Source organism: Stegodyphus dumicola, chromosome 7 (assembly GCF_044657685.1).
Source record: "Stegodyphus dumicola isolate Sdum_Otavi_A_Nest chromosome 7, ASM4465768v1".
Classification (NCBI taxonomy): Eukaryota; Metazoa; Arthropoda; class Arachnida; order Araneae; family Eresidae; genus Stegodyphus; species Stegodyphus dumicola.
Window position 1 is genome coordinate 6,442,169 of NC_140774.1, and position 25,617 is coordinate 6,467,785.

Sequence of the window (25,617 nt, forward strand, 5' to 3'; positions counted from 1 at the left end):
TTCCCGCCAGAGTTAATTAGTTTGAAACTGAGGTCTAAAACGACCTTGTTGAAAACTTTTAGCTCTAGAATCTAACGCGAGGCCAATCTTTTACAAACATTTCTCACTAGAAACTAGAAATTAAAAAAAAAAAAAAAAAAAAAAAAAAAAAAGTTTTTTACAATAGCAGCTCCATGGACACCCAATGTTTCATCTGTACTGCATCTAAACAGGATCTTTTATTCAAATCTGGTTCCTTCCAGAGATCTGGAAGGAAAACTAGTTTAATGAAATGTTACACAATGAAATGGCAAGTAACATGCATATTTATATTTCTCTTAACATTCTTATTTCATTCATGACTATTTTAATTATCTCTCCCCGTGCTCTTTGACATGTGTTGTAAAAGAACACCAAACACGAATGTGTTTATGTATACGTGTTCAACACTGCCTCCTACAATCAAAACACTAACGTGTTAAAATTCAACATGACAAGACCTCGTAACACACCCTATCTTCAACTCTAAACCCTGAGGTTCCATTCTGAAAGTGGCTAACTCTGAAGTGTAGCGTCAGAGAGCCTAACTACATTCATTCAACCTTTAACACATATTCACCATAATTTGGTCTTTTTTCAGTCACACGAAAAATTTTTTTTTCATTACTTTCACTTTTACCATATCACAATATTTCTTAACATTTAAAATAACAGTTCACATTGTATATAAGAACATATTAACATGCCGTTAATTTTACGCATTTTAAAACATACATTAGTAGTACATTGTTAACTTCTATTCTTTTCAAAGCAAGTGCCAATTCTTCTACATTGAAATACTACGTTTCAAAAAGTCTTTCAGACTAAAACTTCTTTCTTGCCAGAGTGTTTTAAATAAAATTTATACAATAACTTTTACAATATTTAAGTATTTACACATTCCTATTATACATCAACTTTAGTTTTACGTGCGAGTAATTGAAAAACATAATACCAAAATAGGTAACAACTCATTTCTCGCCTTTTTGGCGATAAAGGTAGACCTCACATGAGGTAAAACTTCTTGAAATCTGCCACTTGCAGTAAGAATGAAAGATTAACTTAAGTTTGCAAAGTAACATAAAATTTTACTTATCTTTGTGATATTCGGATATTCTTTTCTGAGCCCAGTCCTGGAAGGTAGCGCAGATTCTGGTTTGATTTATCCTCCTTCTTGTGCGGGCTCGCCCTTCAGTGCCTTCCTCTAGAAGCTTTCTTTTTCCTCCAGTTCGGTCACCCTTGAATACCTTCTTTTTCGCCTCTGCCTGTGGTCTTGGCCGTTTGATGGCAGCTGGTCTTGGCGGAACCGGGACACTTCTTTCGCGTTCCTGCTTGGACCTCGTTGCTGGCCGTTCAAATTTTCCTTGTATCTTTCCCTCCGTCGCTAGTGGCCCTTCCGCAGTTCGGCGACATTTGCTGCGGAGAGTCCTGTCCGATGAGTAGATCTTCCGTTTGGGAGCCGGGTTATAGTTGCTGTTATTTCTCCTGGCTTTCTTTGGATTAGCCGTACTACTCCTTTCTTCATTCTGGGGGTGTTCGTGAGCTCTCTTTTCTGGACGGTGGAACGGCTTTTTTTCTTGTTACCTTCAATTTTCCAGCGGGGAAACTTTCTTTTCAATTGCGCCTGCCTCCTAATGGCTTGTCCTTGTGCTTGACGTTGTTCCACCTCTGGAGCTTGTGCCTGCCGTGTCTGCCGTGCCGGATCCTGCAAAAGATCTTTGAAAATTTTCATTTTATTACGATCATAGTAGGGTTTTATTTGATCAATGTTTGCGGAGCATGTTTCACCATTCCTGGCTTTTAACACTACTACAGCGTGAGTTATTTTTTCTATGACATATGGTCCTTCAAATCGTGGGAAAAATTTGGCAGTTTTACCTTCTGGTGCTGAAGAAAGTGAATGCTTAATTTTTAACACTTCATCCCTTACTTTATAAGTTACTCCCCGTCGTATCATATCATAATAAAGCTTCTGTTTTCTCTGTGCTACTTCAGTATTCTTTTTTGCTTCTTTAATTAATTTTTTCTATATCACCCATTTTAAATTCTGGGGCTCTTTATTGCACACAAAATAATTTATCTAACGGCGTTATAATCTTTCTGCCTAAAAATAACTCAGCAGGAGTTTTGCCCGTTGTATCATGTTTTGCGGTCCTAAGGGCGAAAGCAAATTCATTGACATAGTTATCCCAGCTTTTATGAAAATTTTTAACATAACTACCGATAATTTTCACTATATTTCTATTGACCCGTTCCGCTATATTTGATTGCGGCCGATACGGGACCATTTTTAAATGACGTATGCCCAGTTTTTGGCACATGTCTTCAAATACATTACTTACAAATTGAGGACCATTATCCGATATAACTCTTAGGGTCGCCCCGTATTTTAAAATATATTTATTTAAAATAGAATCAGTAACTAATTTCTCGGAGGCTCGTTTTAAGGGAACAATTTCGGTCCATTTACTAAAATGATCAACCATAACAAGGAGATAGCGACTTTTATTTAACTGACTTTTTGGGAAAGGGCCCAATAAATCGATGCCAATTATTTCATTTGGAAATTCGGATTTAATACTATTTAGAAACCCGGCCGGGCGGAAATTAATATAATTAACGGCTTGACATGTTGGGCAGGACTGGACATACGCCCTTGTTAACTTTTGCAGTTCAGGAAAGTAGACTGCCTCGCGTACGCGTTGGATAGTTTTTCGAATACCAGCATGAGAAGCTAAAGGGCTGTCATGGAGCTCTTGCAGGATATTTAATCTAAGACTAGCTGGGATAACAGGTCGAAATTCGTTGTTGGAATTCGTAGTTTTTGTATAAAATAATAGACCATCTATTAGTTCGTAATGGGCCGCCCTATTTCTTATCGCCACAATATCTTGGTGGCTAAAATTTTCAGGATCCTTTAAATACTCATAAATGCTTCCAAACTCAGGATCCTTAACCAGTTCGGTTATTACAGTTTCTCGGGAATTTATTGTACATGCTGTGAGCATTGCCACCTTTACAGTATTACCTTCTTCATCTATTTTAATTCTGGATAGGGCATCTGCTACGATATTTTCCTTTCCAGGGGTATGCTTGATTACCAGATTATATTCTTGTAGCTTGAGTGCCCATCTTATTAACCTTGGGGATAAGTTTTCCCTGAGTACAATCTACATAGTTACCGCCGCATGATCAGAGTACACTGTTATTGGCACCTTTCCAAAATAAACTCGGAACTTTTGCACTGCTAACAGAACTGCAAGTGCCTCTCTCTCGGTCGCGGAATAGTTTCTTTGTGTTTGATTTAAAGTTCGGCTAAAAAATGCCACGGGCTGCTGATTTTGTGAAAGTACCGCTCCTACCGCATAATCCGAAGCATCCGCTGAAATTTCTAAATTTTCATCCTTTTCAGGAAATTTCAACACAGGGGCTTGCGTTAATGCTTGCTTTAATTTTTCGAACGCATTATTGGCTTCGGCCGTCCACGAGAATCTTGCCTTTTTCCTTTTTAATTTTAACAATAGCTGCAAAATCTTTTATAAAGGACCTATAATATGAACAAAGTCTTAGAAAAGAAGAGAGCTTCTTCGCCGTGTTTAGAGTCGGATACTTTTGTACAGCGATTATTTTTGATTCGTCTGTCTCGATTCCTTTCTGAGATATTTTGTAACCTAAATATTCTAATTCAGGGGCTGCAAATTTGCACTTTTCGACATTAACTTTTAGAACGGCCTCATTTAATAAAGAAAACACCTGTGTTAAATCCTGTACATGTTGGTCGAGATTATCACTAGTAATAATGATATCGTCTAAATAGATAAATGTGGACTTTCCAAGAACAGGCCTCAACACAATGTCCATACATCGCTGAAATGTTGCCGGTGCCCCTGAAAGGCTAAACGGCGTACGCAGAAATGCATAAGTGCCAGACTTGGTTATAAGAGCAGTCTTAGGCACGTCCTCAGGCCTAACCCCTATTTGAAAATAACCAGTCGTTAAGTCTAAAGTCGATATTTGGTCATATATTTGGTCGATGTTATGTTCCTTAGAATTTCCTTACTTATGTTATGTTCCTTAGAAAGTCATATATTTGGTCGATGTTATGTTCCTTAGAATTTCCTTACTTATGTTATGTTCCTTAGAAAGTCATATATTTGGTCGATGTTATGTTCCTTAGAATTTCTTCAATAATAGGTAACGGATATACCGGATATTTAGTTATGGAGTTTAATTTACGGTAGTCGATCGCGAATCGCCACCTTTTTGGATGTGTCAACGGATAGTCATTATTTTTCTTACATAAAACCACCGGGCTAGCATAACTACTTGAGATGGGCGTTATGATCTTTTTACGTAGCATATCGGTGATATGCCATTCTATAATTTTTTCCTTATTCTTATCATACCGGTATGCTTTGTGGCGAACTGGCATTGAATCTCCGGTGTCAATACTATGGTTAGTAACCTGAGTAAATCCTGGAATATCACTAAATAACGAAGGAAATTCACTTACCACTTGTCGGATTCTTCGTTGCTCTTCATTAGGCAGGTGGTCAAGGTTTAACATAGGTGGTTCAGCCTTTTCTTCTCGAACTGGTTTCATCGTCAGCTTAAGGGACGCTTCATTAAAATCCAGCGTTGCTTGTGCCTCTGAAAGAAAATCTGTTCCTAAGATAATATGTGCTTGCAGATTCTTTACTATGAAAAACATAACCTTTATTTGTTCGTCCTTGATACGGATGTATAGCGGTAATTTACCTATGCACTTACATCTTTCTCCTTGCGCAGCTAACACTGTCGTATTATCCGAATTATATATGCGATATTTACGAAAATATTTCCTAAAAAAATCTTCTGCCACACAGGAACACTGCGCGCCTGTATCCAGGAGTGCGGTGGCTGGGATATTATTCACCAACACTTCAATCTTCGGAAGAGTCAAATTTTTCACCATTACTGTATTTAACTTGAAGGAAGAGGGGTTTTCTTGGCCTTCGGATTTCCGCACCCTCTCGTCAGCAGAAATCCGTTTCAGTTTAAATCATGTTTCATTTCCATGCTTTCCTTCTTTTTCCACTGGCATTGAGACTTTTTTCCTGGATTGCTATTGAACACTCGACGTTCGGCGGCTGTTTTTGAATGCTCGGGTTTCCTTGCCCACTGATTCGCTTTGCTTCCGTAGCCGTGTGCTTGACTTTGCTGTAGTCTTGGCGCACCAAATTGGTTTCGTTGCTCATACTGGCGTCTTCTTTCAATGTCCGCCGTTCTTCTACTTTCAAACTGGATTGCTAGCTCAAATAACTTTTCCAGTGTAGTCGGATTCCATAATTCAATAAAGTCTTGCACTTGGGGAAGTAACCTCGGCAAAATCACTTGAATTATCTCAGGATCCGGACGGTTTCCATACAAGAGTTTGAAGACGTGAATTTTTCTTAAAATAAAGCTTGAGAGATTTTCGATTCTTTGCTGATATATGCTGAAAAGTTCCGTTTCTAATTTCGCACGATCCCTTACGACAGGGAAGGCTTTTACTAGGGCAGTCTTGAAATTTTCGTAAGTATAGGTGGGACTTTCTGCTTGACCCAAGAGACTTCTGCCTATACATTTGAACCAGTTAAGCGCTTGGCCCCTCAAAGCGCTGGTAGCTAAGGTAACTTTTTGAAACTCGTGCACGGGGTAGAGCATGAAGTGGTCATCCAATTTTTCCAAAAAACTGGTTACCGGTGAGTTTCCATTAAATGTTGCTTCTGGTTTCATCGAAGCGCGCATGGTCTGGACGATGTAACCAAATCCTTCCAGGGCGGCAGCTGGCATTTCTGGATTCTTAGCCGCTTCTGCAGGCAGCACAGGTTCTTCTTGAAACTCGGCCATGGTTATTCTTCTTCGTTGGGCGCCACTATCAGGTTCAATGTTCCGTCTTACTTTCTTTGGGAACATGCACAGACCTGACTCGGAACAGGGAGCTTACTAAAGCTATGTTCAATAACTGTGGGAAGTAGACAAGATACACAGGAAGGGTATACAAAACCCTTTATTTTTCACTCTTTACGATAATTTCCGTACTTCGGAATACAGAGACCAAGTACTTGTGGTCTGAACGTAAGAATATAAAAATAGAACTAAACTCTAACTTAAATTTGGAATAATCAACAAGGTCCTACGTGTAAGATTGGCCGGATATTAACAGGAAGCCGTATGTAGTACAGAGAACTGTTAACACTACAATACGTTTAAAATTATCACGAGGATTAAACTTCTGGCCTGGAAGGCAAACTGCAACCGTGTAAAACTTCTAAGGCAAGCGGCCTGCTTCGACTAACTCCTTCCTCTCTCTCGCTTGGCAAAAAGCCACAACTTAAGTACTTGGCGTTCGCCAGACAAATTTTGCATAAATAAGTTAACGCTTTTAATTCTGGCCGGAAGTAGAAAATAAGAAGTGATAGTAAAGATTTAAAATAAAATAAACGTTAGTAAAACTTAAGATCCTTACAAGGTAATGTATTGTTATCAGCTACTGATTCGTCGAAATTTCTTAATTAATTATGCCAAATAAGCAGAGAGAAATTGATGCTTTATATTGAAAGGAATCAAAGTTCTTACAGGAAAGTAAGGAGTTATAAATGGCTTAGGAACACTGCCCTCCAAAAAGGAACAGTGTGTTTTTCAAAGTTCACCATTACAAAAATGTCATTATCAATTAAATTCACAGTTTATATGCATGATAGTAAAGACGTTTAAAAGAAAATATATGCAAAAACAATAGCTACCATATTTATTTCATAGAAATGAATACTTATATAGGAGTTGAAGGAAAGATGCAAGAATTGTAAGTTTTGTTTACGAGCGCTGATTTTCAGTTATTATTAGCAATTTTGTTGACAATATCCAGGGCAGTCTATCAATGTCCAGGAGAAGTCATTTGCCCGATTCGTTGAGTGTCGGACGGATGGAAATGGGGACGTCACAAGCTGATGCTGCTAGACGTCTCAATGTCTCTCATAGCGGGGTACATTGATATGGAATCAGTTTGAATCTGAGGAATGTGTCTAGAAGATGTGTTCCAGGCACAAGATTTACAATACCTGAGAATGACTGTTATTAACTCTTTCGACCCGAAGGAGGAGCAATATTAATGTGTCTCAGGTAATTTAATTATTTAGTGGATAATTTAGTGGCAACGGAAACAAGAATCGGAGCTATTACAGTGCTTAGACGTCTGCACATCACACGCCTGTATGCAAGACGACCAGTTGTTTGTCAATTTCCTGTACAGATCGCGAAGGAAGAAAATCGCGGCCAGGTCCGGTACATCAGAGAGGGGGGGGGAATTCTTGCCAACAGGTTCCGTCGCCAAATCCCTTGGCGAATTTTCCCTCTTCTTTCTAGCGGCGTAGAAGACAAACTGGTTTACATTACGTCTATGGAGCCTTTCCTTCATTACATAGACATTCTTTGCACAAGCGGCGCGTATTCGAATGGTCCAGGTTCGAGTCCCGGCCGAGAAACACAATAACAATACTAATAAATCCATCACACTCGGTCCCTGAAGTGCATATTTTTGATTCCAAAAACGTACGTCTCATCGGCTATGACAATGAGCAGAAACAAGCTGATGTTTGTGCCATCTTTGGTTTATATTAGACATCAGTGCATTAAATTGTTGCTGCTTAACCTAAAGAAATTAATTTCATTTTATAATCAGCCTATTGCCCTGAAAGTCACCTAAATTAGATGATATAAAAAAGAAAAAAATGCATAATGATTTTAAGGAGCCCAACTAGTTTATTCTTGCGGGTCCAGCTAGTATTTACAGGTAGTAATAATAGTCATAAAGTACTGCTTTTAAATCTTTTAGTTCGTTAATGGTAGACAGATTAAATTTGGAAAAAAAAAGTTAAATATCTTGCGTTTTGACGAATGGCAACACACTGGCGCGAGGAAGATAAATATATTTTAGTTCGGGCAGTGGCAACAAATTCCTTTTAAATTGTTGAAAAATAAATATTTTTCTAACATTTATTGAAAAGCAATGCATTTCTTTTAAATCTCTGAGTTTGTAAATCAGATTTACTTATCTTTCAATGTTAATTAAAAAACTTGGCGATTTAAAAGCAGTGTGTTGCCACCGCCGGAAATAAAATGCTTTTATCTTTCACCGACCAGTGTTTTGCCATTTAGTAAAGCCTATGATATTTAACTTTCACATTTAATCTGGAAAGTTATCGAGTAACAAATTGAGCGATTTAAAAGCAATAAAAACAGTTTCTAAGCATTATTATTTTTTTACTTCTTAATTTCATTAATTTAAATGATAGTGCATTATTATCATGAAATGCCTAGTTAGGAATATTAAATATTTTTGGAAAATGATTCTATTCAGACTCATTCTATTCATTGTATAAATTTTCTCTTTTTAACCCTTTGAAGGGCACCGGTTGTCAATTTTTTAACCTCCGAAAAAATGCTAATTTTTCTACAGCAAAAGCTATAATCGTACGTGTCTAGTATTTTCTTTCGATTCTAAATGGCAACATCACCCTAGGAATGCTCAATACTTGCAGTTATGAAATTAATATACCTCGTTCCAAGGTATCATGTTGGAAGATTGATAAATTTAATTGGAGGGAAAGAAAAAATTCAAAATCTGCAAATATATGGCGTACACATGCTGTACACACTTATATATTTACTTCATTTCAGTCAGAAATGGTAATTAATAAAAGATTATTTATACGATTTTAAAACCGGTATATAATATATACCGGCGTCCACACTGAGGGTACCACGCCAATAGATGGCAGCACCAGTCTTCTCCTTTTCTACTCTGTGACGTGACAGAATTTCTTTATTATTATAACAGTTTATGATGTAATAATTTTTCATGATTAACTTATAAGTCGTTTAGGATTCAATATTATGTTCATGGAGGAATGGGGAGTTTACTGACTCTGACTGAATACAAGTATATTAGTTTCATTTATTCTTTGTGTACTCAGCTCGAGTTTCATTCGTCTGTGTTTAGCTAAAAGTTTTATTTCAGCACTTATCCTTTTCCCAAGAGAAAGACTCATCGATTTCAAAATTGCCGTCTGGGGTCAAAACTTTACACAATTGTGGGGTTTAAACGTGGCATGCTAGCCCCCAAAAGACACCTGTTGCTTCCTCTTTTCCAAAATCCTAAAATGTAAGAAAATGAAAAGAGGTGATTGACAACCAATTTGTCATTCGGGAGTCACGCCTTCTTCCCTTTGGGAAGAGATCCTTTGTGAAGGGATAAGATCACACAAAGGGAAAGCTCACTTAAAATGGAAAATCTACCTAAGGTCCATCTCATAGTGTAATCACAAAAACTGCTGGTTTGAAAGCATGCTTTTATTCTTTAGGGAAATTCTTTTTAATTCTTTGTTAATTTCAGATGAAAGACTAGAGAACACAAGAGAAATTTGCGCTCTGGTTGATACAAATAGGTTGTTTCGGAAATAAATTTTCACAGTTGGTGAAAGGAGGGAAAATATTTCTAAGCCCCGTTTTAGATGCAAACTAAAATTTATCCAAAAGTTGAAAAGGATCCCCCATGAAGCCAAATGAGTTGAAAATCAGAATAAGAGCTTTGAGGTGTATCAAATAATAAAATTGTTTAACGGCGTTTCTTCCTGAAAAAAAAAAAAAAAAAAAAAAAAAAAAAAAGATATATTACAAACTATACAAAAAATAAAAAAGGGACCCTTACGGTCCTCGATGATCTAAAGTGTGTGTGCGTGGAGGGGGGGATTCTTCGTATACTGTATGAAGCATGGTTTTGTTCATATATTACACATATTATCTAAAGCATAAAATACAACTTCAAAAATGCAACATACTTTCTCAGCTGAGTCAGTCGTAGTGCTTCATTTTTCAATTTTTTAAAATTTTCGGCTGAGTTACATCTGCTTGTAATATTATACTAGTTCAGTTACAGCATGATACGATTTACACATGCAGTGATATTTGCTAATTTTTTTTTATAAAATAATATTGAATTTAAATCAAGTTGAAAAGCTTTTTACCCATATTTTACATAAGTATGTTCAGCTGGGCTGCATCATCAAAGTGCATAAAAACATAAATTTTATTTTTAAAATTTTAAATTTCTGCCGAAAGTTAAAAAAATTTTGTCTTTAGACTTACATAACTATATTCGAGCACTCATTAGTCCAGACGCACATCAAAAGTACCCAAAATTAATTTTAAAAACCAAGATTAACAGTTGGCAAGTATCTGGAAAAAAATGTCCTAGAGGGGCGCCGGTATAAAGTATATACCGGCTCTCAAAATTCAGTATTTCGCTCTAGATTTTTTTAAAGTCTCAATTTTGTGTTCTTAGGCTCCATAAGTTATAGTTCATGCAAAATTTTACCACAGTTTAAATTATTTTATATACCGCCCCTCAATAGCTATTTTAGGTGTTTCGCTGCTAAAGCGTCGAGGTTTTGAAAATAACAAATAAAAAAAGCAATATCCAACACTCTATCGTAATTCTAAAGATATGTTGTTTTTAAATGTTTTGTGATTCTGCTGTTGAATTTTATATGGCGAAAGGGCGAAGAACGTGTTATTGAATAAATAAAATACTAAGAAATAGTAATAAAAATGCAAAAATAATACGGGAAAGTTATTTTACTAAGAAACCTGTATATTACATGAAGAACTAAGAATACGCTGAAATAAATATGTATAAATGGTATACTAAAACATAAAACTGCATCAGGAATTGTAAACATAAGGTGCTTTTAAACTTTTTGTGATTTCATGCTAAATTTTACCCTGCGTAAGTTCGGAGAAAGTATTCCTCCCTCCCCTTAAAAAAAATTGTATTAGTAGGAGTGAATCGAAGACCAGACTGGTAGACTGCGAGCAGAGCGAGAGCGTAAAAACCTTAACAAACCCTCTGGTGTGACGTTAACATCTGAATCATTTCAATTTTTTTCTTGCTTTTTTTCAAAAAATTTTTCTTCTTATTTATTTTTATACATTTTCATTTTTAATTATTTTTTTTTGCGAATATGATTTTTTTAATTTTATGTTATTTATTTTTTATACGCGAAATATAAAATATATGATTTATTAAAAAAGAAGTGTTATTGCTATAAATATTACGTTCAAATGTCTTGTTGATAAGAAATCCAATGAATACGACTGTACGTAGTCGAAGTAATGTTCTTTTTACTGGAGATCCGCACCAGTGGTCGAGTGGTTAAAACCGCTAAATACTGGTAGTTCGACCTGCTTTGGGTTCAATCCCAGGTGAGCAGGATGGCTGCATGGTTGGGTTTCGTGGTTTTCCTATTACGTAACTTAAAATCGAGCCAGTTTCCCTTAGAAAGTCCTCCAGGAAGCCATCCCTCCTATTAAGAAGATAGCCCTCGTTGCTTTGTCATATTCGAATAACCCAACTTTTTATTGAATAACTGAATTCTCTGTTGCATAATTTTATGTTGCTAAAATAAATATAAGATTTAGATGATAAGAAAATAATGATGTTTTTATACAGTTTTGAAATGAAGAAAGATCATTATTTTCAAATTACTAAGCATTAGTTCAAGTTATTATTTTCTTATTATTATATTTCTCATTATCATCATTATTTTCTAATTATTTCATAAAACACCTAAGTGTTAGTGATTTTTTTAAGTGAATTTATTTCACTTCGAAAAAATGGATTTAAATTCTTAACATATACAACTCCAGAATACACAGAACTGTCAGTTTTCAATTCTGTTAACTATCTTTATTTCAAAATAAATAAAAATAAATATCAGAGCGATTTTTTAAGTCATTTTTAGAACATCTATTTTCGTTCGACCGTAAATTCTGAATTTTGAATGACGAAAGAGATCTTTCGCTTTTGTAAATTTGTTTGTGATTACAAACCTTTAATTACAGTTACCTTTAATTACCTTAAACTGTTTAGAGTTACCTTAAACTGTTACAGTTGCTGATTACAGTTACCTTTAATTAATTCGGTAGTTTTCTTCCTTATTCTTTTATCATTTATATTCTACTGTATTTCATTACATTTTGCTTTAGCATGTAAACTAAATTTTTGCTTGCACTATGGTACTTAGCCTCCGCATTTTACCGATACGTGAAATCATGGAAATGTTTTTATAGGAATTTTTTGGAAGGTTTTGTATTCCGCTATAAAAAAAAAATAAATCAGTAGCAGAATAGAAGCAGGAAACGAAATAAAATGATATCAAATTTTGGCAGCTTGTTTCCAAAGAATATAAATATAAAACTCAGAAATGCAGGCCTACCTCTTATCTTAAAATATTTTGAAGTTCTCAAATATCAACCATTAAATGAGCAAATACGTCTAAAAAGAAAATAAATTGTTCTTGTTATAAGATATCGTTTGGCAAAAACAAAATGCAATAACTTGTGGCTCTGAGGCTATCAGTTTTTTTCAAGCCTAAAATCTGCAGCAATTTTTCGTGAAAAACTTTAAAATTTCTGTGATTTAATAGGAACATAGTTGATACAAAAAATTTAATTTTAACACTGGAGTTCAAACTAAAATATAATAACTATCGTGTATTAACACTAATAAAACTATACTATTTCAGAACTAATAGGGACACCGGAAAATAATGTCGCTTTCTTACATTAAAATCAAACGAATACATTTTTAACACGTTTTTATTTTTAATCAATAATATAATCACTCTCGTTATCAACAGCCTTTTGCCATCTAATGTGCAGATTTTCAATCCCAGACCGATAAAAAAACAATTGGTTTTTGAGTAAAATATCTCGAGAAGACATTTTGGACATCATCCAAATTTTCAAAATTTTTGCCACTAAGAAAATGTAGGGATCCGGATAAATGGAAATCCAATGCTGCGATATCGGCCGAGTATGGTGGGTGAGTATGGCAGTACCTCCCCCAATTCATTAATTTTTTCCAGTATTCGTCTTGCACACTGCGGTCTTGCATTGTCGTGTTGTAGAATGACGACTTTTCTGTTGACAATTGATATTTTTCGATTAAAGATTGGTTCACTCCATCAAATTGTTCACAATAAAGGTCTGCATTAACAGTTTGTCCAGGTTTCAGCAATAAAAAATGAACAATTCCGCGAATACTTCATCAAACACCCAGAAGCGCCTTTTCGGGATGTAAACCCTTTGTAATCCCTATTAAAACTGCCTTTTGAGTTTTGGATTATCATATAGGACTTATGTTTTTATCTCCACTAATCAAACGATCAAAAAACGGTTCTGTATGGTGCCGTTGAAGCAATACGTTGCATGTGATGGATAGGTTGGCTTTGTTCTTTTCCAAAAGATTATGGGGGACTCAAACACCTGCTTTGCTTAGTTTTCCATTCTGCTTTAAATGTTATTGGATGGTCGACCAAGATTGGTTAAGAGTGTTTGACATGGATTTGCTTCCACGTCTGCCCTTAACATGTTGTTCATCGACATGCGCAGAAACGACTTTACTTTCCGGTCTCCCTATTACATTAAACAAAGAAATAAATATTTGAAAACTAAAGTTACATTTATCGAAGTTTCACGGAAGTGTATCATTAACATGTCCATCACATGACAAAATTTTGTCTACAAATTAAAATTAAGGTTTTAAAAATAATTCTGGGCTTAGTTTGATTTTTATATGTTCATATAGTTCTTTTCTTAACAGCAGCTGCAATTTATATCAATTTAAAATTCGCAAAAATAAATAAAATTAATTTACCTGCTAAATTATACTCAGAATAATCTTATCAAAACTAAGCAAGGAGAAATACAACTTAATTAAAAATTCTAAAAGGTACGAAGTCAGTACCAATATTTAAGTCTTCCAAATTTTATTTGTTTATGTTGGTTTATAAATAAATCAATAGCAATGTACATGAATACTCTATATTTTATGTATCTATATATGCAGTATACTACATATTTCATTTTATTTATATTTCAATGTATATTTTACTTTCAAATTTATTTTATTTATTTAACTGCTAATTTGAAATTGTTGTCTATTGCAACAATTCAGATATAAAAAAAATGTACCTGATAAATTATACTCAGAATTATATTATTAAAATTTTTGTGATTTACTATACTGAGAATTCGCATGTATACTTTTTTCTTTTCTAAATTTATTATTAATTAATACATATAGATTAAAAAATGAAAATTACATTACTGCCACGTTATCTGTATAATTAGAAATAATTGTGATAATTAGAGATCTTAAATGATACTGCCGTATCGTGGATCTACATATGAGGTAAATTAGGAAAACACGGTGTTGAAAAAACTTTAAAACGGATGTGAATTATCAGTCTAACATCGAAAAGCTGTATAGGATATCGTTCGAAGCGATAGATAAAAGCACAAATAGAGACATGTTACCAGGGAAAAAATACACGAAAGTCAATTATTAGAACATGGAATTCTACTAGAACGTTTAATGTTTCAGTTTTCTGTAAAATCTGGCAACACAGAACTTTTTTGTTTTAGCATGAGAAATGATCTCTTAAATCTGTTAAGTTTCCCTTTCTTTAAAGAAAGAACATTAATGAAAAAAATTCTTTAGTAATTGCAACACAAGAAATTTAATTGCGTATTATTTTAAAATACACGCTTTTGCTATAATAATGTAATTTTTAACAAAAATTAACTTTTTTACTTATTGTACGAAATGGATTTATTCTTAAAACACACAGTTGGGATATTCAAATCAGCAGCAGTCTCAATGACCAGTCAGATCCAAATATCTAAAAAACACGGAGCAGTGCGCTTTTATTTGACTACAGGATGCTGTTAAGCTTTTTTTAATTTCTAATGTAGCTGTCATTACGGTGAAAAGTATCCTTATGCCATGTAGAGATCCAGAAACTATAAAAAATACAATAATAATACAATAGATTATAAGTACAATAGAATAATTTACACAGATAAGTCTATGGCGCAAAGACTCACACAAAAAAAGAAAAATGTAATGGATAAAAGTTATATATAAAGGTTAAAACAAGATCAAATCTGCAATCTGTTTAAAAGGTCTCTAGCCACTCAGTATTCGGAAAAAAATACTGTTCTGAGAGAGCGCTGAGCAGACAAGGAGGTGCAAGCGTTCATCATTGCACCATTGCAGCAAAGAGGGCAGACAGGACTGTCACCTATTTGGAATACGTGAAGGTGTGCATATAAGCAGTCATGGATTGTAGCTAGACGAAAGGTAACTAAGCCCAGCTTCTGGAGCAGTCTGAGAGATTATGGATCTTACTGTCTCATAGCTTATCTCTTGTTCTTTCTTTTAGTTGTGGCAGTTGCCTGGTCTTGAAGGACATATTGATTTTTGACGATACATGCTTATAACCATCCTGGCCGTCTGAAACTTGAATAATACTGCATGCTCTTTTGGCCAGCTCATCTGCTCTTTTATTTACGGGGATGCCACAATGATAAAGAATCAACTGCAAAATGATCATTTTATGTTTTTCATGTAATTCACATAGCAAGGATCTACATTTCGTAACAGATGTAGAAGCAGGAGCTTGGCAACTGTTAGCAATTGCCAGTATTGCTGCTTGAAAGTCTGAGAATATGAAAAACTGTTCAGAAAGGGAAGGGCGAGCATTCAAATGGGTCACAGTAACTTTAATCGCCTCAACCTCTCCATCGAACTCTAATCCTCTCATCGTCTTGTCAGTTCCCAGAGAAAGATAGCATGAGAAATGCTCACAGAAAATTCCGGCTCTTACAGCACCATTTATATCAAATTTTGAATCATCAGTAAAGATGGCTTACCAATATGCGACAGAGAATATAATCTTAAAAAGGCGAAAAACAGAACAACTATTCCTAGTCTTCTCTATGCACCAAGAAACTTCAATGTTACACTAAACAGCAGGTAATAAAAAATTCTGGACATGAAGCTTAACAGTTTGAGTCCGGCGAAGCGCTATCGCGCTTCACTTGTCTTATGCCGAAAATACGGCGCAGCGCGATAGCGCTTCTCTTCTTTTGTATCGAGAATGCGAAGACGCTGCTGTTGGTTAATATACTTTAAAAAAGTTATTGAAAATGGAAAAAAAATATTGAAATATTCAATTGGTTTCGCATCGGGAGGAGGGGCTTGCTTTGGTCCAGGTACTTCAGAAATAGTATTCGATTCGTTCGAAAAAATTGTATCCACGGGTAAAAACTCATGAATAATATCGTCATCGGAGGTAGTTGCAGTTACTTCATCATCATCGTTGCTATCACTAATAACTCGTAATCTCTTAGAACGAATGATGATGTCACTTCCACTATCACTTTCAAGGTCATTACTATACTCTTCATTATCACTTCTCATAACATAGTCACTTTCAAATGAATCAGAACTTGACATGGGTTATTTCGTAATTATCAGTATAACACTTGGTAAAAAAATGAAAACAATTTCCAATTCCTATAAAACAACTGCTACTGATATCACTACAACTGCTCTCAATAATTTCGTAAAGTATACTAATTACAAAAAGAGCATTAATTACAAAAAATTTAGACATTAATTTCAAAAAGAGCATTAACGCTAGCTATAGAATGCACTATTAATGTGAACTCTGAATACCAATGATACATTTTACAGGTATCTTGATAATCATCTTATTTTCACAGCCGAAAATTTTCAGCAGTTCTGAAGTGAAAAGTTCAAGTTAATTTGCGCAGATTTTGAAGTTAATTGCGCAGATTTTACCAAAGTCATTTCAGTTTAAATGACTAACTGCAGTTTCGAACGTTTTAATACTATAGAATGTGCTTGTAACTACAATCATAATGCAAATTTAAATAGGAAGCGATAAAAATCTATGAAATAGTACATATATTCAAACTAGAAGAAGGCAATTTGGAGTTGATTTAAATCTGATTAAATATTGGAGAATGGGGGAAAAATTCATTAAATAAAATGAACAATAAGAAAAGACTATTTCAGGGAATCCGATATCGAGAAATATCCGAAGATTGATCGTGCAACATTAAATTATATGTAGTGTAGAATAATACTTAATAACAATAACAATAATCCATAAAGTAGTAATAAAACCAATAATAATATTAGTATTTCTGCTGTTACATTCTTTTTAATCGCAGAATATCTTCATTTCAATACCCTTGAATCTTGCATATGTAATGTAATTTTCTCTTCTTGAATTTCAAGCTGTAAAATTAACCACAAAGAATGGCTAGAAGAATAATTACAGTTTATTACGGTTTATAAAGAAGCCTGAAGAATATTTTGATCTCCTGGGATGTAAGATACGTATCATGTAATGATTCTGTTATTTTCATTTTCCCTAATTTAATAGTAAAAATGACATAGCAATTAGCATGCGAACATGAGGTCACTTCAGGTGAAGGGGCTTCATGGTTTTTAAGAACAGCATTCTTATTTTACAGAATGGTGGAAAAATATCCGCGGAATTGTCGAAAGATTATCTACGATCGGTCTACAATTTTCATAAAATTTCCACCAAATGGGATTTAAGGCAAGTGACTGATCACCCGATAGAAAGAGTACTTGGGTCTTTTGGAATTTCTTGACCATTTTAATTATAAAAATTATATGTGGATACCATATGACTTCCTTGTAAGGCCTATTAAATTACAGACCATTTTTTTCTGCACTTCATTTAAACTTATTTTCTCCACTTTCATTAGAGATATGTTTCTCAGTCTATCAATTCAGTTCTAACTCCAACATATCTTCATTAATAATTTTAAAATAAAATAAAATAAAAAAAAAAAAAAAAACACCGAATATAGTTAAAACAGACAAAAGAAAATTTGCAATTAAAACTAGATTTTCTACACCAAAACATTTAATTCGGCCAATGGGAGAAAAGACAGATTTTTTAGGACCAATTTAAAGCAAACTTCGGGTTCACTGGACATAACATGCAGGTTAGCTAAAGTCATGAAAATCTTAACCGGAATGTAAGAACAACGCAATTCAATCACCTTTAAAGCAAAAAATGCCCAGTTTATAAACTAATAAAATTCAGTACAAATTAGAGATTATTGAGTCGGGTAAGAAGACGGGTATATATATATATGTAAGATATAACAAAATATGATAGCTGTTTCAAAAAAATAATTGACGATCTCAAAATTAACATTCTAAATTTGGTAATCTGCCCCTAAATTAATCTCTTCTCGCAGTCTTTTCTGTCTTATGTAACGTTTTAATGCAGATGCCTCTCGTCCAATCAAATTAATTCTAAACCAAAACTGTGAACTGAAACTTCAGCCTTCTTGCTACGAAAGTGCTATAACCTTTCCCTTTTCCGCGTTAGCTCTCCTGCTGGTAAGATGCATTCTGCTGCCGCTTACTTGCTTAAGATGACGCCGTACTTCAAAATGGGAGTTATTCTATTCAAATATAATTAGGAAGTATCTTATCTGAAAAAGGATGATTTGATACGCATGGAAAAAATAAAGATTGTGATTTTTCAAGATATGTTGTGCTAAATTGCGTCATCATGCTTTCCACTCTGCCAACTTCAAGCCACTACGGTCTTCTCGGTCATCTACGCAGTATCGTAAGCTGTTGGGAGGTCCACTGCTTTCATCTACGCATTTGAAATCATTATATATATATATATATATATATATAATATGGGGCTGCTATAACATATAGATTTCGCATTCTAATTCGAAATCTATATGTTATAGCAGCCCCATATATGTTCTGTGGCTAATCATTTTTGAGTTACCGAGACACATACATACCTCAGTATGTACGTATAGGTGTCACGAAAAAATCCTTTCTGAATCCATTTTAAATTCATTTTACAATCCATTGTGGAAGAAAGAGTGCTTTATTCTGTGTGCCGTACAGATGTCACTCAAAAAACTCTTCCATATAGATACGAGAGCAGTCAAAATGGATATTTTCATTGAAATATGATACCCCAAATTTTTCGTGATTTCTCCCTTTACTTCGTACAACGAAATAATAATAATAATAATAATGATGAGTCAATCATTTTTCTAGTATGTAGGGAGACCGCATGATGTTTGGGGGTAGAATATTTGCTGTAATGAAAACAATAACAGTGATTTCAGGTTTGTAAACGACAATAACATCTTTTTTTCTGCTGTTGAAAAACAGACTTCATATTTGGAACTGTTATGATTGGCCGATTAAAAAGAAGAAGAGAAGAGCGTTTCGAAATTTCTATAAAGATATTAAAATAACTTAGGGAATTTCTCTGGAGGTGTTAACTACTATAATAAACTAACTTAACTACTATAATAAACTAAATTAATCTGCTGAAAAAACATCCAGAAAAACAGAAATAATAAGATCTACGATAAACAGAAAAATTCCGTTATTGCTAAATTTTAATTTTAATGGCACTTTTATTATTATGAACAAACTGCCATTAAAATATTTAAACAATTACTGTTTAAATCTACTTACCATTATTTTGAAGATTTTATTTCTATTTTTATCTTAATTCTACTTCCATTTTCTTGTAAACACCTCGTTTAAAGAGTAAATGACTTGACCTTGCTCCAGTTTTATCATATCCTGAATTGCAGAAAATAAAAATAGTTGCTTCATCTCAACTCCCGAGGCAGATGAGAAATCGACTCAGTTAATAAGGTTTCATTGTTTAGAAAGCAAAATCTGCCGTAGCGAATACCTAATTATTTTGTTGATACGAAAGCTTTTCTCTTGATAATTCATTTATGAGAGCAGTAAGTTAAATTAACACCTTAGCTCTTTAACATTAAACTACTTGGTTATTTGTGCTTATTCACCAGGTCTCAAAACCTCTACGTCAAAGTTTTATTCCCGAAAATTAATTAGCATTTGAGAAAATCGATTTTGATAAAACTCAGACAAATTATTTTAACTGCAGATTTTGAAATAATTTCCAGTTTTTCTTTTATTTATACAAAATGTTATGAATTTTTGTTATGAATACATGGAAAAAGTTTTAGTGAAATTATACATAAATTGTAGTATTCCTTCTATAATGTAGTATGAAAATGTGAAGCATCACCGAAAATACAGGGAGGACTGGGAATATACCGCCAAGCTGGCTATGGCTTTGGCAACAGTTTTGTTCCTAAATTTAGGTAGAAGTCTCCAAAAGTAGTCAGTCTTGGCTACCATTTTTCGAAATTGTGCTCGGTCTTTCTCTACCTGTCTAGCTGTATATAACTGTAACTATATCTGGCCCTATATCACTGTAACTGTGCATACCTTCCAACAGTTTCGAGAAATCGAAGCTCCTGGAAATTTCTATGGTATGCGAAAAAAATTATATATAGGATCGGAGAGAGCATCAAATTTCAGTTTAGCTCAAAATATTGAGAATTCAGAATATTGAGAGATCACCGTGCCACCTTTTTGATACGCTGTGCATTTATGCTGAATGTTCTTAGTAGTTTGAAGGGGGTAACTGCTGATCATGCTCTGTCACACTGAGGACAGCTGTACAAGTACTTTTGTGTAGAATGTTCAAGGGCTGTGAAGAGGTTTCGGAAAGTAATTTCATCAAGTTTTCATCGGTTATATGTACTTTCAATCGAATACGAACGCGAAAGCACGTAATAATGTTTGGTGTCAAAAATGGGACTGAATGTCGGGACAAGATGCGCAACTAAGACATTTGGTTACAGTCCTTGCTTCATTCCAAGGAAAGATGGAAGGGGTCATTAAATCAGTTTAAGAAAAGATGGAAGCGGACCAAAAGAAGAGTGAAGCAGGTTAAGAGGAAATTAAAAGTGAAATGATTGCCATAACAGAAAAAAAAAATTCAAGGCTACGGAAAATAGAAGACACACACACAACGCTGACAGTTTGAATCAATCCATAGCGACAGCTGGAAGCAATTCTGATGGTTTTAAATTCCTACCTATATCTTGTCGAAGGCCCTGTTTGGAAGAGTCTGTTCAGAAATCTGCCGATATTAAACCATATTCGAAGCAAAATACAAGCTTCTTAAAATGTGAGATTGTTAATCCAATCGCACAGTAAGTCAAAACTTCAACGTAATCTGCCCAGACTCATAGACTGACGGAAACGTCAGGAACGACCAGTGCGAAAACGGCAACATTAAACCGATAAATAACTTACTGTAATCTTCAAATAAGAAACCTACCTGGCAGGATTTTTCGATCTATAATCCTACGTCAAAACAATATCGGGATCTCTGGGACTCATTTCATATTCGAAATGGCGTCTTGTACCTAAAGCTCGAATCAGAGGATGGAAAGGCTTTCAAATGGTAGCTGATACTTTCGGGATCCCGGATCTCAGACGTATTTAAAGAATTACATAGCAGTCGATCAGGAGGGAGACCTTGCACATCCTCTGATCTTTGACACGGACTGCTGATTGGCAATAAATTGTTGAGTGCGTATGGCACCCATGATAAAAACATGTGAAGCAATATTGGGCCTCTGGAAGTACTTTAGCAATAAAATTATGTTCAGTTTGGCCAACTCTGCCTGTGAATGTCATCCTTGTATCTATGCAGTCAACATTACTATATCATTAAATCTAAGTCTAAACATTACATACACATACAGGGCTTAAAATAAACTGGAGCCCAAAATAAAATACATTACTTAAATTTTATTTACATTTTCTTGAGTTTGCTTTACATAAACTGAAAATAATGGAAAAATTATCATCTTCTACATATGTCGTCGTTGTCACTGATTACTTTACGAAGAGGCCTGAAGCATATCTGATTTCTGATCAAGAGTCTGTCTCACTAGCAGAGGATGGATATACAGCATTGCATTTGCAGGTTCGGAGTGGCTCTTCAGTTGCATTCCGATCAAGAAGGGAATTGTATCTCGGCTGTAAGTAAGGAACTCTCTAAACTCTTTGACATAGACAAAAGGCACATTTAAATCAACAGTCAGACTACATGATAGAGAAGTTTAATCAAACCATCCTTAATAACCTCTCCCTGATAATTTTCAGGAACCAACAAGACTAGAACGAAGCTAAACTGTTCTTACTAGCTTATCAGCGGCTGTCCACGAGAATATCGGCTGTTAGCTTTTCAATCGTGAGCATCGCTTCCTTTGTGATTTGTTATTTGGTAGCTTCCTAATTGCATTTTCATCGCCTGAGAAGTGCATTCAGGTTCTCAGGTGCGGTTTGAAAAGACACAAAATTATACACGAGTATGAGTTAACTGGGCAATAGAAAAGAGGAAGACTGGATAAAATACGAGAACCAACAAGTCATTGTTTCAACATAGGTGACACGTTGTAATTATAGAATACGATTCAACAGAAATGACTTTCTCCTAAACTACACCCACCCTATGTCAGTTCATATAGTCCTATACAGGCTGAACGATGCCCTAGTTCGGATCCGTAACTCATTACATTCTAAGCTTAAAGTTCGGTCAGTAAAACAGGTTAACCCCTTACTTTTGCCATACTACGTACTTCCCATAATGAATAATAATGTAAATATACTTGAAACATGGTCATATGTATATATAAAATTAAAAATGCATGTATTTATTTATTGCATTTAGTATTCAGTTTTGTATACATGTAAATAATTTTTGTCAAATTATATGCTGTGGATTGTATATGGGGCAAGTTCGAAGTAAGTGATGCTTAGTAATAAAGCTAAAAAGATTAAAAAAGGGACGAATTTTAAGAGAAATTAAGGGTCACCATTCAAGTTTCCCATCGAATGTATAAAATAGAGCATTGAAGCTGCAGATCATTGAAAATGCGAATCGAAATAGGAATGCAGAGGCTCTATTTGAAATTTAAATTTGTATTTTAAAAATAACTCAGTATAAGCCTGAATAACTTTTAGAGTACAAATTTAGACTTTTATTTATTTTAAAGTTCGTTTTAAACCTTTACTTAAGCATTTTAAAGTATAATGAAATTACTAATATTTTATTCATTTAATTATGACGCAATTTCGGTTGCTTAGAAAAACCTTTCAAAACAACTAACAAATGGTTTTAGTACAAATGGGATTCGTGTTAAGAATCTAAGTAAAAAAAAAAAAAAAAAAAAAAAAAAACTTTTATAGAACTAGATTTTAATCACGCGAAATAAAGGTGACCTTATTTTGCTTGCAGACAGATAGCAGAATGTATTTAAATAATGCAGTAATCGACCGTCGATAGCTCAGTTGGCAGAGCGGTAAACTGTAGTTGGTAATAAAGCAGTAATCCATAGGTCGCTGGTTCGAATCCGGCTCGACGGAAAGTGTGTTTTTTTATTTTCTCTTTGTTTTAGAAACTCCATGCATATAAATCATTTATTACTCTAATGTTCCTCGTTAACTCTCCTATCAGATATTTTATTCATGGTTATTCTGGTATGCATTAAGTATATTGTTGAAATTCTTTAATAAAATATTTTAAAAAATTACTTAGTCGTTTATTAATTGGAATTTTAGACATGGTTTTAGAGCCTGAAGTGTGCGTGGATAGCTAAGTTGGCAGAGTGGTGGACTGTAGGGATATTGAAGCATTAATAGATTAATCTTTAAATTATGTAAATTGGCGATTTTTTGGCGAAAATTTGGCGACCAACCCTGCTATAGCAACCTGCTAGTTTTTGTTTGGACGCCATTTTGTTTTCACGAAGTAAAGGCATTTTTTTTTTAACTCAACATTTTTTTCCAACAATCTCCTAGCCGAATTACGCTTATGCTAGAACTTTTATGGAACAAAATTGCTTAATCATGACGAAGATTAGGTGCGAAATTGGGAGAAAGTGCAGAATCGCCCACTGCTTGCCGCGTTTTAAGAATTGCACACACACGGTATCCATGTACACGTCGACCTATTTTCACTTAAAAAAACATCCTATAATTGCACAAAAATGGCATTGCGCACACTCTTGACTTTATCCATGTACACTGCTAAAGTCCTAGCTAGTAACCTTTATCGCCTTTCTAAAATGTCGCCAAACTACCTGTTACCACATTCCAAAGATTAGACAAAAGCCTCAGAAAGCGAAGCATTGCTGGAAAAATAGGCGTACGATATTAAGTCCATTTAGCATTGCGATAAATGTTATTTCGCGATGCCAAGCTCGAGATGGTTTTAGCGACTAATTCTTTCGCCAAATTGTCGCCAAGCTTGGCGACCATTTGGTGACATTTTGATCTAGTGTAACTCCAACTGCTTCGATCCCTGGTTAACTTGATTTTTGATGCCCTTTGCGTTACCTTGTTATTAACGGTCTTAGTCATTTGATGTGGTAACTACTGATTGTGCTCTGTCATACTAAGAGGTGCTGTAGAAGCAGCTTTGTATGTAAAGTTTCAGAAATTCGAAATGATTTCGTAAAATAAATTTCATATGAGTTTTCAGAAACTTTTGCTTTGTTTCACAAGGCTAGACGATAATTGTTCAATAGTTTTTTTTAAAGTCCATAATAGTGTATGCTCCCTAAGAGGAATAGGCTACATAAGTCTAACCCCCTTTTAAATGTGACATACCCTGCTCTTGCGACCAACTTCAAGGAATGTTTAACCGTATTTCTGGGCAATATGCGACATCGGCAGTGATGAAAAAATTAGAAAGTTTTCTACTTCAGACGAAGCAGAAAATTTGTCGCTTCCATCGAGCAAAACACGTATACAGATTCGAAAGTTAAGGGGAACTGGAGCCGTATCTTTGACCGACATTTGACCCTGAAAGGGAAAAGTTTGGGAAGGAAAATCAACCGACTTTTAAGGCCCGTCCACACGAGTACGCTCGAAACGTAGACGAACGCGCGTTTACGTTACCAGCGTAAAAGCGTCCAAACGAGTACGTTTGCGAAGAGTGCGTTTAACCAATAGAATTATTTTGCGCAAAAATCACGTGACGCTGTAATATAGCGTCAACAGAGCTGTATCTTATTACTTCGCTGTTCTTCTGTATGTTTGCGGCATAACAGATGATTTTTTTTTATAGCTGAAACTTTACTATTAAGTGCAATTATTAAGCAGAGACAAAACCGCAAAAAATGGCAAGAATGGGTCCGAAAGATTTATTTAGAGCGACCTGTTCAAAGAGATTTTTTTTTTTTTTTACTGCCTTGTTTGCGAAAGGAATATCCGGAATTATGAAATTCCTACTATTAGCTCACACTCTCCCTATATCTTGTTCAAATTTTCAGTACATAAAATGCTTTTTATTCATCCACTCAAGTTCAAATACAATTTTTTAAACTTGTAGTGAATGACACTTGATGTTAATACAGCTTTTTCACATATTAAAATTTTTAAGTTTTAAAAAATTATGTTTGTATTTTTATTTATTTATTTATTTATTTTTGTATTTTAAAAATTTTTCTTTGTGGACCTAAGTAGGAATTGACTTAATTTTTTTTTTTTTGGGGGGGGGTATACTCGTATTACTTGTTTTTTAATTCCTTCAGGATGAGTATCTGCCAGTTTGACAGACTTGCAGAATCTATATCGTATGAAACTTAGGATTTATAAAATTGGTTTGAAATACAGTATATAAAGAGAATTAAATTACTTAATTCTCTTTATATACACCATCCACCATATAATAAAACCAACTTCACATTTTTTTAACTCCCTCTCCCTTGGTC

At 34.5% G+C, this 25,617-nt stretch overlaps 1 non-coding gene across 1 annotated transcript; it reads left to right on the top strand.

Moving 5' to 3' along the window:
- The first annotated feature begins 23,176 nt into the window (after nucleotides 1-23,176).
- TRNAY-GUA (transfer RNA tyrosine (anticodon GUA)) lies at nucleotides 23,177-23,266 on the top strand. Its single transcript is given in 2 exon segments — nucleotides 23,177-23,213; nucleotides 23,231-23,266. It is a non-coding gene; the product is annotated as a tRNA-Tyr (tRNA).
- Nucleotides 23,267-25,617: the final 2,351 nt, after the last annotated feature.